General features: G+C 44.4%; 1 protein-coding gene across 1 annotated transcript in view; it reads right to left on the bottom strand.

Moving 5' to 3' along the window:
• Nucleotides 1-14,141, bottom strand: part of col6a3 (collagen, type VI, alpha 3) — a 355,278-nt gene extending 341,137 nt beyond the window's left edge. Inside the window, exon 1 of the mRNA XM_068036295.1 lies at nt 13,864-14,141. The gene's annotated coding sequence lies outside the window, so the exon portion shown is untranslated. The remainder of the gene's footprint in view (nt 1-13,863) is intronic.
• Nucleotides 14,142-14,348: the final 207 nt, after the last annotated feature.

Genomic DNA, 14,348 nt, shown 5'->3' with positions numbered 1-14,348 from the left:
CACATATTCCCGAAGAAGTCCCCCGAGGTGTACAATGCCTTCTGTAATGAGAAGACCACTGCCACCATGTAATGAGAAGCTTTTTATGTTCTGAAGCAACATAAATGAGATGCATGGAGTTCAGTTGATTTGAAGATCTCAAACAGGTTTATTAAACAGCTAACTAATATATACAGTGTCGAGCTAACTATTTACAGGACTTTCCTCTTGGTGTTACAGTTATAGAGTGAGACTAGCTAGTAATCACATGACTACATACTAGCACTTAGCTCATTAGCATACTAAGATCTTAAAGGGGCATCGCTCTTAAAGGCAATCACACAACACTTTCCTGAAGGAGCTTTCTCCATCTAGGATCGTCATGAGCCAGCGACTCCTATGAGTCAACAGGGATGTTTGATCTCTTCATCAGAGGGAGTGCACAAACCTCCAAACTACACATCTTCCTGAGCGTTCAGGCACCACCTGTCCCTCATGTAGCAGAGTCTGCAGATCATATATTGGTCTTATCAGCCATCTCAGAACCCTTAAAACTGAGTGGAAGCAAGTCATCCTTGATCCTGAGGACGTCTCTAAAGCGTTTCCGCTGTCCTTCTGAGAGTCTGTTGCTGCGACCAAGTTCTGAGTAGAACAGCTGCTTCAGGAGTCTGGTGTGAGGCATGTCAACGACAAGTCCTGCCCAGCAGAACTGGTTTTGGGTGATTAGCACCCTGATGCTGGGCAAGTTGGCTTGGGAGAGGGTGCTGCTGTTGGACCGACTTTCCTGCCACTGGATTTGTAGAATCTGTAGAGGCATCTCTGGTGGTACTTCTCCAATGCTTTGAGGTGCCTGCAGTAGGTTGTCCAGGTCTCCAAAGCTACAACCTACAGCAGGCACCTCAGTCAGAATACTGACAAGTAACCAACACCACTCTACTACTTGGAGCTTAACAGATGCGGACAGTGGCCTAGAAATTTGGGCTCTCAGGAAGCGATCCCTGCACCTGAATAGTGAGGCCTGAAGTGGCCCTGTTGGGCATTATGCCTAATTTCCATGGAGTCGGCGAGCTTTGGACAGCAACAAGCAGCTTGCTGACATAGTACAATGGAAGATCAAGCTGCTGACGGTGTCACAGCAGCCGTCAGGTAAGTGAGGAAGGGGTGACCGGGAAGTGGCAGGGGGTTGCTGGCGTTTGGGATAGGAGGTAGCATTGGCAGCTGGTGTCCAAATAGGGGAATGGTGATGATCAGTGCGGGGATCGATGTCTATCAGAGGGCGGAGTAGGGGTGATCGCGGTTAGATCGGTGCCCAGTAGAGGGGTAAGTGGTGGCATTCGCAAGGCGATTGCTGTCCATTAGGGGACCAGCAATGACTGAGATGGGGAAAATCAGTGTACAACAGTAGCCTGCATTCTTTGAACGCTCCACATTCAGGTACACATATTTTAAAATGTTGTCCTGCTATTAAACCGGGAAATGAACAGGTTGGAGTTGGGTTGGTGTTGGGTTTGAGATTTTTAAAATTTTAACCTTTGACCTCACCCCAACCCACCCCTTTTTCAGTGTTAAAATCCAGCCCAACAAGTAATTGCAAAAAATGTATTTCTGACTATCTGTAGCAACTGTGCTGTAATAAGGGTTGAAACTGAGCATCATTATGATATGTCATTACCTCCAAGTCACATACTATATGCTGTGATTCTTTCATCATCGCTGCATCAACATCCTTAAAATCGCCCCAGGAGAAATATCGGCGTAAGAACTGCGGTGGTTCAAAAATGCCCAGCACCAATTTCTCTGGGGAACAGTGGATGGGTAATAAATACTGGCCTTGCCAGCGTTGCTCATATCCCAGGAAGAAATATAGTTTAAAAAAATGTTCTAACATTCTAGTGACAATACCTCTTTAAAAAACCTCAACATTAGGCAAGGCTTTGAAGTTGGTTTTGATGTTATAGCAGATACTTTGACATTTGTACAAACTGTTGTTTTTTTATTTGAATATGCAAAGTTCTTTATCTTAATTGAATGGTTTAGTTATATTACAATCATGATCCCAACATCAATGAAGTGTAAATAAGTAAAGGTTCGTTAACATTTCCTGAATTATTCACTGATGGAGCAGTAAACTAATTCTCTTTTTACACATGTCATTTCTACGGTCATGTACATATGGTAAAAAAAGTTGAAACGAAATCTAAAACTAAATTACAAAGGATTATACAGCACTGGTGCATCAATGAGCTTAAACCACGGAGAGGTAGTAGGTGGATTTCTACTCATGAACCCCCATGTCCCTTTCCAATTTCCATTGTGTTACTACCAGTTCGACCACGCTCTGGAAGTGATTCAAGAGTTCACCTAACTAGGCTCAACTATCACCAGTAACCTGTCTCTCGATGCAGAAATCAACAAGCACATGGGAAAGGTGTCCGCTGCTATGTCCAGACTGGCCAAGAGATTGTGGGAAAATGGCGCATTGACATGGAACACAAAAGTCCGAGTGTTTCAAGCCTGTGTCCTCAGTACCTTGCTCTATGGCAGCGAGGCCTGGACAATGTATGTCAGCCAAGAGCGACGTCTCAACTCATTCCATCTTCACTGCCTCCAGAGAATCCTTGGCATTAGGTGGCAGGACCGTGTCTCCAACGCAGAAGTCCTCGAAGCGGCCAACATCCCCAGCATATACACCCTACTGAGCCAGCAGCGCTTGATATGGCTTGGCCATGTGAGCCGCATGGAAGATGGCAGGATCCCCAAGGACGCATTGTACAGCGAGCTCGTCAATGGTATCAGACCCACCGGCCGTCCATGTCTCTGCTTTAAAGGCATCTGCAAATGCGACATGAAGTCCTGTGACATTGACCACAAGTGGTGGGAGTCAGTTGCCAGTGATCGCCAGAGCTGGCAGACAGCATTAAAGGTGGGGCTAAAGAGTGGCGAGTCGAAGAGACTTAGCAGTTGGCAGGAAAAAAGACAGAAGTGCAAGGAGAGAGCCAACTGTGTAACAGCCTCGACAACCAATTTTATCTGCAGCACCTGTGGAAGAGTCGGTCACTCTAGAATTGGCCTTTCTCGCCACTCCAGGCTCCACAAACCACTGACCACCTCTAGGCGCTTACCCATTGTCTCTCGAGAGAAGGAGGCCAAAGAAGAAGAAGAAGACTACCAGTTAATAGTGGATGGCAAGAAAGTTAGGAAGCCTTTCCTTTGGTCACCTCCTATTGGGCTGTTTTAGGGCCACATTGGTGAAAAGATAGTACTGATGCAGTCACAGTCATCTGGTACATAGGACGATTCAGTAGTGTCAAAGAGAGGGAAAATAAGTTCATATCTTCAAAAATTCAGTCATCCTCAAAATATAATTTACAAGCATGAGGACTTTTGCTAGTTGTCGTCCCACTGTTCTCTTGCATTAAAGTTCTCATTGGGAGGAGTTTCACCCAGTTGACATCAAGATATTATGACATTTCTCATGGTTAATTTGATAATTACAATTTAAGAAGCGTGTTCAAATTACATGTTTAGAAGACATCATGGAAAGGATTTGATAACCACTTTAAACTGGAGAAGGTAACCAGTAAACAAACTGTTTCTCCACAAAATTGGCACCAATAAACGGGAAGATTTCCATCAGCAGCTGGGCTTTTAAAAAAATGATACCAAAAAAGAGAAATAACTTGTCTCATGATTTAAACAGATAATTCTATTCTAAAAAAATCAAATAGCTTTTTGGAGCATTTTCAAAATCTTCTATATTACATTCTCACTTCACAGTTCTCGCAGGAAATCGACTTCCTTGTGTCGCACAGAATTTGAAGGTGGTAGGTGATTCATGCAGGGGTATGGTTTCATGGCTGCATGGCTGACTATTTGACTACGATTGGCAGCACAGCTGAACCTGATCCTTTCCTCAACCAGCTTCCACTTCCCAGCAGCAGTCACTTGATGGTGATCAGCGGTGGAAACAATAAGGAATGGCTCTCACAGGGAGCACTAGTCAACGGCTTGCAGCCCCTGATGTTCGATCATTAAATGAAATGGGGAGAAAGTTAGGTGCTGCCAGGCTTGAAAATTCCCAACTATGGTTTGCTGGGAGTGTCTGTCCTCATTGGGAGCAGCCAGATGTAGAATCAGCTCTCCAATGTACGTCGTGCACTTTCCCTTTGTATTACAGGAAATCCTAATGGTGGTGGAAATTATATGGAAATTGGGATACAGTATATGAGTATTTTGAGATATGATGGCGGGAACTTTAACATTTCGACTCGGGAGCCCGGAAGTAAGTGCAGCGCATCGGTCAGTGGCTTTTTAACAAAGCCACTGCATTTGCATCTAACTTCTGGGTTTCCTGACCAATTGGCCCGAGCAGGTGTGATGATGATCTGCATGAGTCTATTTCAGCTGAACAAGATAAAGGGATGCTGGGAAGATGACAGTTGAAGGATTGTAGAGGTGAGGGAACAGAGAAAGCAACTGTACTACTGGATTTCTAATGTGGAAAGCTGCACCTCAGCTGTCAGATGCCTCCCTGGAGCTGATGCTGGGGTGAGTTAGAACCCACAGGGAGATACTCTTCCTTACCAACAGGAGGAAGTAGCCTGTCACAGAGAGAAAGAAGGCATTGCTGGAGATTGTTGAGCAAGTTAGCAGCAGGAGCATGATGCGATGCTGCTGATACAGTGCCAGAAGAAGTTTAATGACCTAATCAGGACAGAAAAGTGGAGTTTAGTAGCATATTCAACTATATTCTGCTGTGTGCATTACTCCACCTGCCTTACTGTGCCTTTCCAAGCCCACTCCTGCACATCACTTCTCATACCAACGTACCTTGCAGGTGTACCCATCCCTCTACGTTAAAGCACTCCCTCATATCCTCATCTGTCCACCCACTACTGACACTCACTCTCATCTTAATACAATGTCATGCCTCTCCCCTATAGTCACCACCAACAAATGTGGTCCATCCATTCAGCACATTCCATTCTTCTCTTTCATAGGTTTCTTCTTTCCCTCCTTGCAGTAGAAAAGTGTACAGAACACCAGGGAGAGGCAGAGAACTGGAGGTGGCCCACTAGTCATCTCGATACTGACAGCTGCACAGCAGAAGACACTGGAAATAGTGTCGTCCGAGCGTGCCTGGCCATCAAAGGTAGAGAGACGTGCGCCACCCCCCAGCTATCTAGTGACAAATTTAAATATTAGCCATCCACATGGCATACAGCAATCACTCATATTGACTGGAGGTCAGTCCCTAGTGAAATATGATTATGTGCATAATGTTAACTTGGCACCTTTTTACATTGACGTTCTAATCCATGTCTTTAATCTCCCACAGACCCATCATGCGTCCCACAGGAGATGGTATATAAGAAGATTAAAGACTCCTCTGAGGATGCACTGTCATGGAACTCATTCAGCCTGTGCACCAGCTCAGATACACACATTTTGCTGTGAGCACCATGACAGGTAGTTTCGTTTTCACATGGCATCTCATGCAAGTGAGGGAGAGTGGTTGGTGGAGACAGGGACAGCAGTGGAGACAGGGGCAGCAGTGGAGAATACCATTGGAGAACACAGATGCTCCAATTTTCACTCCGCTGGATGCAAATGCTGAACCTAAGGGCCCATCGATGGACAGGATAATTCTGGAGCAGCAACAAAAGATGCGTGAGATACTGGCAGGCTCTGATGAGACCTTGGTGATGACATTTTTGTCTATGGAAAAATTGACCATGTCAAGCATCAAGCACAGTGGTTAAACAAGTGCATGCTGGCCCTCCTTATTAACTGGAACACTCTGAATTCCACCAAATAGGAATGATCAAAACCTTGCCTTGGCCCTTCGGTGCCCCACTGAGGTGCAGTAACGTGTTTTCCAGCTCATTGCTGGTAGGGAAGTATGGGTGGGTCATGAGAGGGAACATGAAGAAAGGAGACATGGAGGTGGGGACTCTGCTCAAAGTAATTCCACTTCTCACCCATTTCACCTCACCCCCTTAGTCAGTCGCCAATATGCTGCCTCATGTCCCAGTGCCTGAGTCTGCCCCTGTACAGGGGCAGGTGGAGTAGTCTTTGCCAGGGTCTTCATAGGCTTCAAAACCCAGAGAATGTTGGGCAAGAGCATTGCAGAAGTCAGAGCAGGGATCTGAGCCACCTGTGTCACCCTCTGCTGAAGCCATGGGGGTTGCATAACATAGGCAGAAAAAGAAAGAATAAAGCTTTGTAGTTACACAGGGGTATGCGCATGGGTGTGTTACACAATGTTAGGGTGTTAAGTTTCTATTTATTTTTTGAGTTACATAAAAATTATTAGTTTGCGCCATTCGTGACTCCTCAGATACTGAAGCAGTCCATGTAGAAATGCAGCAGGACCTGGACAATATCCAGGCTTGAGCTGAAAAATGGCAAGTAACATACATGCCACACAAGTGTCAGGCAATGACCATCTCCAACAAGAGATAATCTAACCATCTCCCCTTGACATTCAATGATATTATGATTCTGAATCCCCCACTATCAACATCCTGGGGGTTACCATTGACCAGAAACTGAACTGGACTACCCATATAAATATGCTGGCTACAAGAGCAGGTCAGAGGCTAGGAATCCTGCGGCGAGTAACTCACCTCCTGACTCCCCTAAGCCTCTTCACCATCTACAAGACTCAAGTCAGGACTGTGATGGAATACTCTCCACTTGCCTGGATGGGGGCAGCTCCAACAACACTCAAGAAGCTTGACACCATCCATAACAAAGCAGCCCACTTGATTGGCACCCCATCTACAATCATTCACTCCCTCCAACACTGACGCACAGTGGCAGCAGTCTGTACCATCTACAAGATGCAGTACGGCAATGCATCAAGGCTCCTTATACAGCACCTTCCAAACTTACCGCCTCTACCAGCTAGAAGGACAAGGGCAGCAGATGCATGGGAACACCACCACTTGCAAGTTCCCCTCCAAGCCACACACCATCCTGACTTGGAACTATATTGCTGTTTCTTCACTGTCACTGGGTCAAAATCCTGGAACTCCCTTCCTAACAACACTGTTGGTGTACCTACCCCACATGGGCTACAGCGGTTCAAGAAGGCAACTCACCAGGGCAATTACAGATGGGCAATAAATGCTGGCCTAGCCAGCGACATCCACATCCCAGGAATGAATTTTAAAAAATTCCCTTCTTGACCATTTTTGCATGTCGCCTGCAATTGGTCTTTTCACTTGTGACGTATGGTAAGACGAGACTTGAAGCTGAGCAATGGATGTCTGTAATAGGAATGCTTTGTTGATTGCAGGACTGCTTGATGTTAGGGAATGGAGGGGTCAGTTGGGTCCAGAATGTGATTGCCAGATAGGTGCACTGGTGCAACCTAACTGAATCACGTCATTATAAAAGCATCCTGGGCAGCAATGTGCACTGATGCTGGTGGCGTGGCCACATCACATTCCTCCTCCTGTTCCTCCTCCTTCCCCTTTTCCTTTGAAGAAGTGATGTGCTCTGCTCCTTGCTCCTCCTGCAGCTGCAAACCTGGCTACTATGCCTATGTTATGCAGAGCACAGCACACAGCGAGACCCTGACTGGTGCGTATTGAAGGGTGTCTTATATCTGTCCAACAACTGAAGTGTACTTTCAGCATCCTGATTGTTTGCTCAGTTACACATCTCGTCATCATGTGGCTTCGATTGTAGTGCTCCTGCCTCAGTGCTCAGGCTCTTCACTTCTGTCAGCAGCCACATTTTAAGTGGGTAGCTCCTGTCTCCAAGGATCCAGCTAGTAAGTCTGTTCCACAGTCCAAAGAGCTCAGGAAGGGTAGCTGACACAGGATGAATGCATCATGGCAGCTGCCTGGGAATCTTGGACACGGCTGCATGATGATCGTTTTGTGGTTGCACACATTGGGCTGGATTTTAACAAGCCCTCAACGTCATGATCCATGGTGGAGGAAGCCTGTAGATGGCTCCAGATGTGGCCCGCCACAGACCTCGACATCGGCAGGGCCCGGCCTGATCCTCCCGGTGGCGGTGATGCTCTGTGGCGGCCCCCCACCCCCGCTGCTGGGCAGACGGGACCATAATTTAAATATGCAAATCAATGGAATTTATAAATTTAAATACACTTACCTGAGATCTTGAGGCCCTGCTATGATCTTCGGTGCAACAGCTGGTACTCCCGCGCCTTTAGATCCCCGTCCAGGGAAACAAGGTGCCACACTGGTGGGGAGGGAGGATGAGGGAAGTTTGTCAGTGCGGGGGTGGGGGAAACAGGATCAAATACATATAATGGGTGTAGGGGTTGGTGGGAATGGCTGAACCTTAAACTTTGTGCGGTTTGAGGGGGGAAAGGTCAGATGTAAAAGTTAAGTGTTTTGTGGGGGAAGGTATTGTAATTGTTATTGAGAGAGTGGGAAAGGGGCATAAGAAATTTATTTATTTAGTTTTGCAGGGCATCTTTAAAAATCTAAATATGCCAGCAGGGCTCGCTGTTCTTTAACAATGGCACCATGCCTGCACACAGGCCATTACCGACAACAGACAGCCTGCCCCTCCATGTGATTGGGGTAGGGCTGCCCTGGCTATTTAAATGAGCCGCCATGCTTAAGATTGCCGTGGCTCTTTGGCATGTGGCCCGTACGGTTGGGCTGCAAATTTTTGAGCTCACCGCCGAGATCGGCAGCCGGTCCTTAAAATCCAGCCCATTGTTCTTCATGAATACTTTGCATCTTGTTTTCACAAAGGGAAGATATTGCAATCAGGGAGAAGTGTGAAGCATTGGATGAAATTAACATAGTGAGAGAGGAAGTATTAAGGGGTTTAAGATCTTTGAAAGTAGATAAGTCCCCAGACCCGGATGAATTGTATTCTAGGCTGTTAAGGTAAGCAAGAGAAGAAATAGCGGAGGCTCAAGCCATCATTTTCCAATCCTCTCTGGCTACAGGTGCAGTGTCAGAGGGCTGAGGATAGCTAACGTTGTACCATTGTTTAAAAAGGGAGAAAGGGATAGACCAAGTAATTATAGGCCAGTCAGCCTAACCTCAGTGATGAGAAAATTATTAAGAGAAATTCTAAGGGACAAGATAAATCTTCATTTAGAAAGACACGGATTAATCAAAGACAGCAAGGATTTGTTAAGGAAAAGTCATGTATGAATAACATGATTAAATTTTTTGAGGAGGTAATAAGGAGGGTCGTTGAGGGTAGTGCATTTGATGTAGTCAATATGGATTTTAGCAAGGCTTTTGATAAGATCCCACATGGAAGACTGGTCATGAAAGTAAAAGCCCATACGATCCAAAGCAAAGTGACAAGTTGAATCCAAAGTTGATTCAGAGGCAGGAAGTAAAGAGTAATGGTCGATAAGTGTTTTTGTGACTGGAAGGCTGTGGAAGGCTGTCTCCATGGGGTTCTGTAGGGCTCAGTTTTAGATCCCTTGCCTTTTGTGGTATATATCAATGATTTGGACTTAAACGTAGAGGGTATGATTAAGAAGTTTGCAGATGATACAAAAATTGGCTATACGGTTGGCAGCGAAGATGATAGCTGTAGACTGCAGGACGATACCAATGGACTTGTTAGCTGGGAAGAAAAGTGGCAAATGGAGTTCAATCTGGAGAAATGTGAGGTAATGCATTTGGGGAAGGCTAACAAGGCAAGGGAATACACAATAAATGGTAGAATACTGAGAAATATAGACAAACAGAGGGACCTTGGAGTGCATTTCCACAGATCCCTGAAGGTGGCTGCACAGGTAGATAATGTGCCAAGAAGACATATGGGATACCAGCTTTTATTAGCTGAGGCATAGAATATAAGAGCTGCAAGGTTATGCTGGAACTATATAAAATACTAGATAGGCCACAGCTGCAGTACAGTTCTGGTCACTGCACTATAGGAAAGATGTTTTTGCACCAGAGGGATACAGAGAAAATTTACAAGGATGTTGCCTGGACTGAAGAAATTTACTTATGAGGAAAGATTGGAAAAGAGGATGCTCAGGGAAGACCTAATTGAAGTTGTTACAACCGAGGCAGGAGGAGTGCACTGTTTCTTCTAGTTCCATTTCTCCACAGGTCACAACACATATTTACATTTTCCCACTTACCGATACAGTAAAGCATATACTCTATTTTTCCCAGAACAAAACACACCAACCAGGTTTCTTTAATAAACAACAAAATTATCAGTTTATTGTAAGTCTTAACCAGTAATGAAGTAAAGCATAAACACACAGATTGAAATATTAAAGTTCCCTTTTTACCATAGCCCCTCATACTCACACACATACACATACACTAGTTAACCAGAAAAATAAAGGGATTTGTGTTTTAGAGCTCTATTACAAAAAAAAAGATACAAAAAACACTTGGGTTAAATACTTGCTAATTCTTGAAGAAGGAAGAGAAGGTATGGAAAGATGTATTTTGTTTTGCTTTGGCACAAAGGCATATAGACAGCTGTCACTGAGATCTTCCGATAACAGTTCTTTTCAGCCAACGTTGAAGATCAGTTTGGCTAGGCTTCCTGGAAATGCAGCAACAGAGATTTCAGACACAGGCCTTACATGAGGAATGCAGACACAGTTTTAGTCTGCTTCTTACACTTGCTTTTCAGCTCTTTGAGAGTTGGAAAACTGGCAGGCTTTTTCCAAACTGCTGGAACAGACTGAGTTGGGTGGTTTGTTCTTCTTGACAAGTTTTCTCCAACTGTCTTTTCAAACCATTGTCCATATCCCAACTCACTGTCCAAAGCAAAACCATAAACAATGTCACAAGAGACAAGCCTCCTGACCTCTATAAATCTTGGCCTGTCACTTATCTGTACAGATCTTCCTCAAATCAAAAACAACCTCTGCTGGATAATTATTTTTATATTTAGAAATACAGCACTGAAACAAGCTCTTCGGCCCACCGAGTCTGTGCCGACCATCAACCACCCATTTATACTAATCCTACACTAACCCCATATTCCTACCACATTCCCACCTTCCCTATATTCCCCTACCATCTACCTATACTAGGGGCAATATATAATGGCCAATTTACCTATTAACCTGCAAGTCTTTGGCTGTGGGAGGAAACCAGAGCACCCGGCGAAAACCCATGCTGTCACAGGGAGAACTTGCAAACTCTGCACAGGCAGTACCCAGAATTGAACCCGGGTCACTGGAGCTGTGTGGCTGTTGTGCTAACCACTGCGCCACTGATGAAAACAGGTGCCTTCGAGTAACTGTTTGTTTTCAAAGCCAGACCTCTCAGTGACCCTGGTAAAAACCCATCAATGGAGTCTTTTCAGTTTTCCCAAAAATAAACCAATGTCCAGCTCTAAAATACATGAGTCCTCAAAAGAAAATATAGAAGCACTCATAACAAAGTGTATAAATTATGAGGAATCTAGATAGAGTAGATAGGAAGGTTCTATTCCCCTTGGTTGAGGGATCCATAACCATGTAGTGAAAATTCAGGATGGTATGGACAGGAGAGAGAAGAAAGGGATGGTTTCCCCTTTTCATCTCTTGACTGACTGAAGGCAAATGTTTAGGAAAAGTGTTTTAGCTCCTGAGTGCTTTAATTGTCAGGACCAGTCACATGACAGGAGCTGGAAAGTGGGATTAGGCTGGATTGTTACTTTATAACCTGGAAGGAGGCTGAGGCAAAGAGGTTGAGAACAGTGGACACTTTGACAAACACTCTCAAAGCCATTGGGTTCACTTGTTGGCAAGTCTTCTTCCAGCAGACTGGAAGATTGGAATTTTCCAAGGGGACTTTGGAGGCAGGGGACTGGGAAATTCTGAAAGAATCCCATCGGGATGTTTCCGCCTCATTGCGTTTTTGCTGGAGGTGTTTCAGTGGCAACGGCTACCTGACAGTGGCGGGTAACTAATTAAGGTATTTGAAAGTGCAATTAGCCCTATTTTGGTTCTTCAGTGATATTTTCTGAACATTGCACGGGACCCCTACCGCATCTGCAGTTCGTCTTCTCACAGGAGGTGAGAGCACAGTGGCAGGTCAGGGTGCCATGATAGGCATTTGCTGAGGGTACTTTGAAGGAGCCAAATCGTACTTTGTAGCACATCCGCTGGGAAATGCTTTTAATTGGAAGTGCTTCCTGCAGACAGATCAAACTGATTGTGCTGCGTGTCAGGATGTGGCTGCCAGTTACAGCATCGGTATCAACACTCCATCTTGTGCCGCCATCTGAGATTGGGCTAACTAGCACTTTCTCTGCTGGTACAAACATGCTGGGCCAAATGGCCTCCTTCGGTGTTGTAAATTTTTATGTTTCCATGTTTCTATTTCTGTGAGCAGGAGGCCGCTGGTGCTGCTGCTACTCGTGGTGCTGCGACCGCTGGCGGTGCTGCTACTGGTGGTCGTCCTGCTGTTCATGCTGCTGCTCATCTTGGTCCTCATCTGAGGTTCAAGATAAAGCAGCATAAGCTGCTGATCTGATGTATAACGAAATTGGCGATCAGATATACAAACCAACAAAGTAGTGGAAATCACCTCCAAAGTAGTGAAAGCATACTTAGATCGAGTACTGTGAACAAATGAATTTCACTTAGACAAGTAACCAGATGTGAAGTCTCAGTATTTATGGGATTGTTTGCCTGTCATTTCTTCAGCGCCCTCAATTGCCACCGTACACTTGCCTTGTTTTCACTGGTGAGTTCCAGGAAGCCTGGGAAACCTATGCACCCACTGTTAAAGTTGAAAACCCATGTTAAAACAGCATCTAATTACCTCTTAACATATTTAAATTAACAACCCTCCTGTCCTGAGGGTGTTTCCCACACGCAGCCAAATGCACCGCACCTAACTACAGATGTCGGCTGGTGCGAGCTGGCTTCCCAACGGGCTGTCTATTTCAGTGCTTCTAACCACAAACCCACTCATTCTTTGAAGTTAAAATTCCCCTCCATGTGTAATAAGTGTAGCATGCTTGGGACATAAAGGTGACTATGTTTCCCAAAGCTCTCCAACACTGGAGTTTTTCATGTGTTTATTCTGAGCCTGTTGTAGACTAATTGACAGCGCCTGATTGCATTATCACTGTTCTGATAAAAGGTCACAGACCTGAAACGTTAACTCTGTTTCTCTCTCCACAGATGCTGCAAGACCTGCTGTGTATTTCCAGCACTTTCTGTTTTTATTTCAGATTTCCAGCATCTGCAGTATTTTGCTTTTATTATACTACTAGGATGGTAGTAGGCAAACTCAATGGGCATTGGTCTTTTTTCATCAAGCAATTTCTATGTTCCTATGCATGTCAATACTGTATATACAGGGCCTCTGTTTAACATCTCACCTGAAATACAACAGCTCTAACTGTGCAATGTTACCCCAGTGCCGCACTAAAGTGTTCGCAAGGAGACAATGAGCAGAGGCCCAATATTTTCCATAGAGACAAATGAAAATTATCTTATTATACAGTCCCAGGCAACATTAGTGAAGCTTATGAGCAGGTCACTCAACTGCCTTGTCAGCTGCAGCTGGTGTGTGGCGAAATACAGGAAATAATCACATTTGAAATGATTTCAATCCTCAGAGAGCATCAATGTAAAAAAAAGACTTAATTCAGAAACCTTGAGACAACTCTTTTAAAACAAAAGTAAACTTTTTTCCCCAATACATTTTGAAGCTAAATTTATTACAATAGTTCCAGAAAGATGAAATAATCATTGTAAACCAAATACTTAAACAGCTCACAAACATACTACTCGGAACCCTATTCAAACTGGATCCTCGGTAAGGCTGATCTGTTTTTGCAAATAAAATGCCATAAAATCTTGCACAACAAAACAATAAACATTATTGAAGCTTTAATGCTTCTTAAAGAAATTACTTCCTGCTGTCTCGTTAGATTTGTGAAATAGGCACTTACCGTCACAGCAGCTGTAATGAAGTAAATGTATACAAGATGTGCATCTGCTAAACTCTTCTGTTGATGGATGTTGAGCCGGTGCTGCTTCTCATTATTTAAAGGATATTATTTACAATTCATTTCTATTTAACTCGGCACAAGAGACCTGTAATGAGATGTGTGTGAGAATCCACCCACTCATTGGTAGATATTTTAGGAATGTACGCAATACTTGTAAGTTCTGACAGATTTCATTTCTCTTGGGGTTTTTTGGCTGTTTTGATGCTTTACACCTCTTACTGCCTTCGCCTGTCTTAAAGTATCTAGAATTGGGCTATTTGTTAAGCAGCAAGCAATCTGTTAGGAATGTGTGGTTGCAACACTAAGTGTTCTACCAATATCTGCCAAAAGTGAAAAATACCATTGTTTTATTGTTCTGTATTAAGGCAATGGTGCTCTATGATCAACGGATTAAACCTCTACCTCTCCTCTCCCTCTCTTGCTTT

The sequence above is a fragment of the Heterodontus francisci genome, chromosome 7 (assembly GCF_036365525.1).
Source record: "Heterodontus francisci isolate sHetFra1 chromosome 7, sHetFra1.hap1, whole genome shotgun sequence".
Classification (NCBI taxonomy): Eukaryota; Metazoa; Chordata; class Chondrichthyes; order Heterodontiformes; family Heterodontidae; genus Heterodontus; species Heterodontus francisci.
This window is presented reverse-complemented; position numbering and strand designations above follow the sequence as displayed.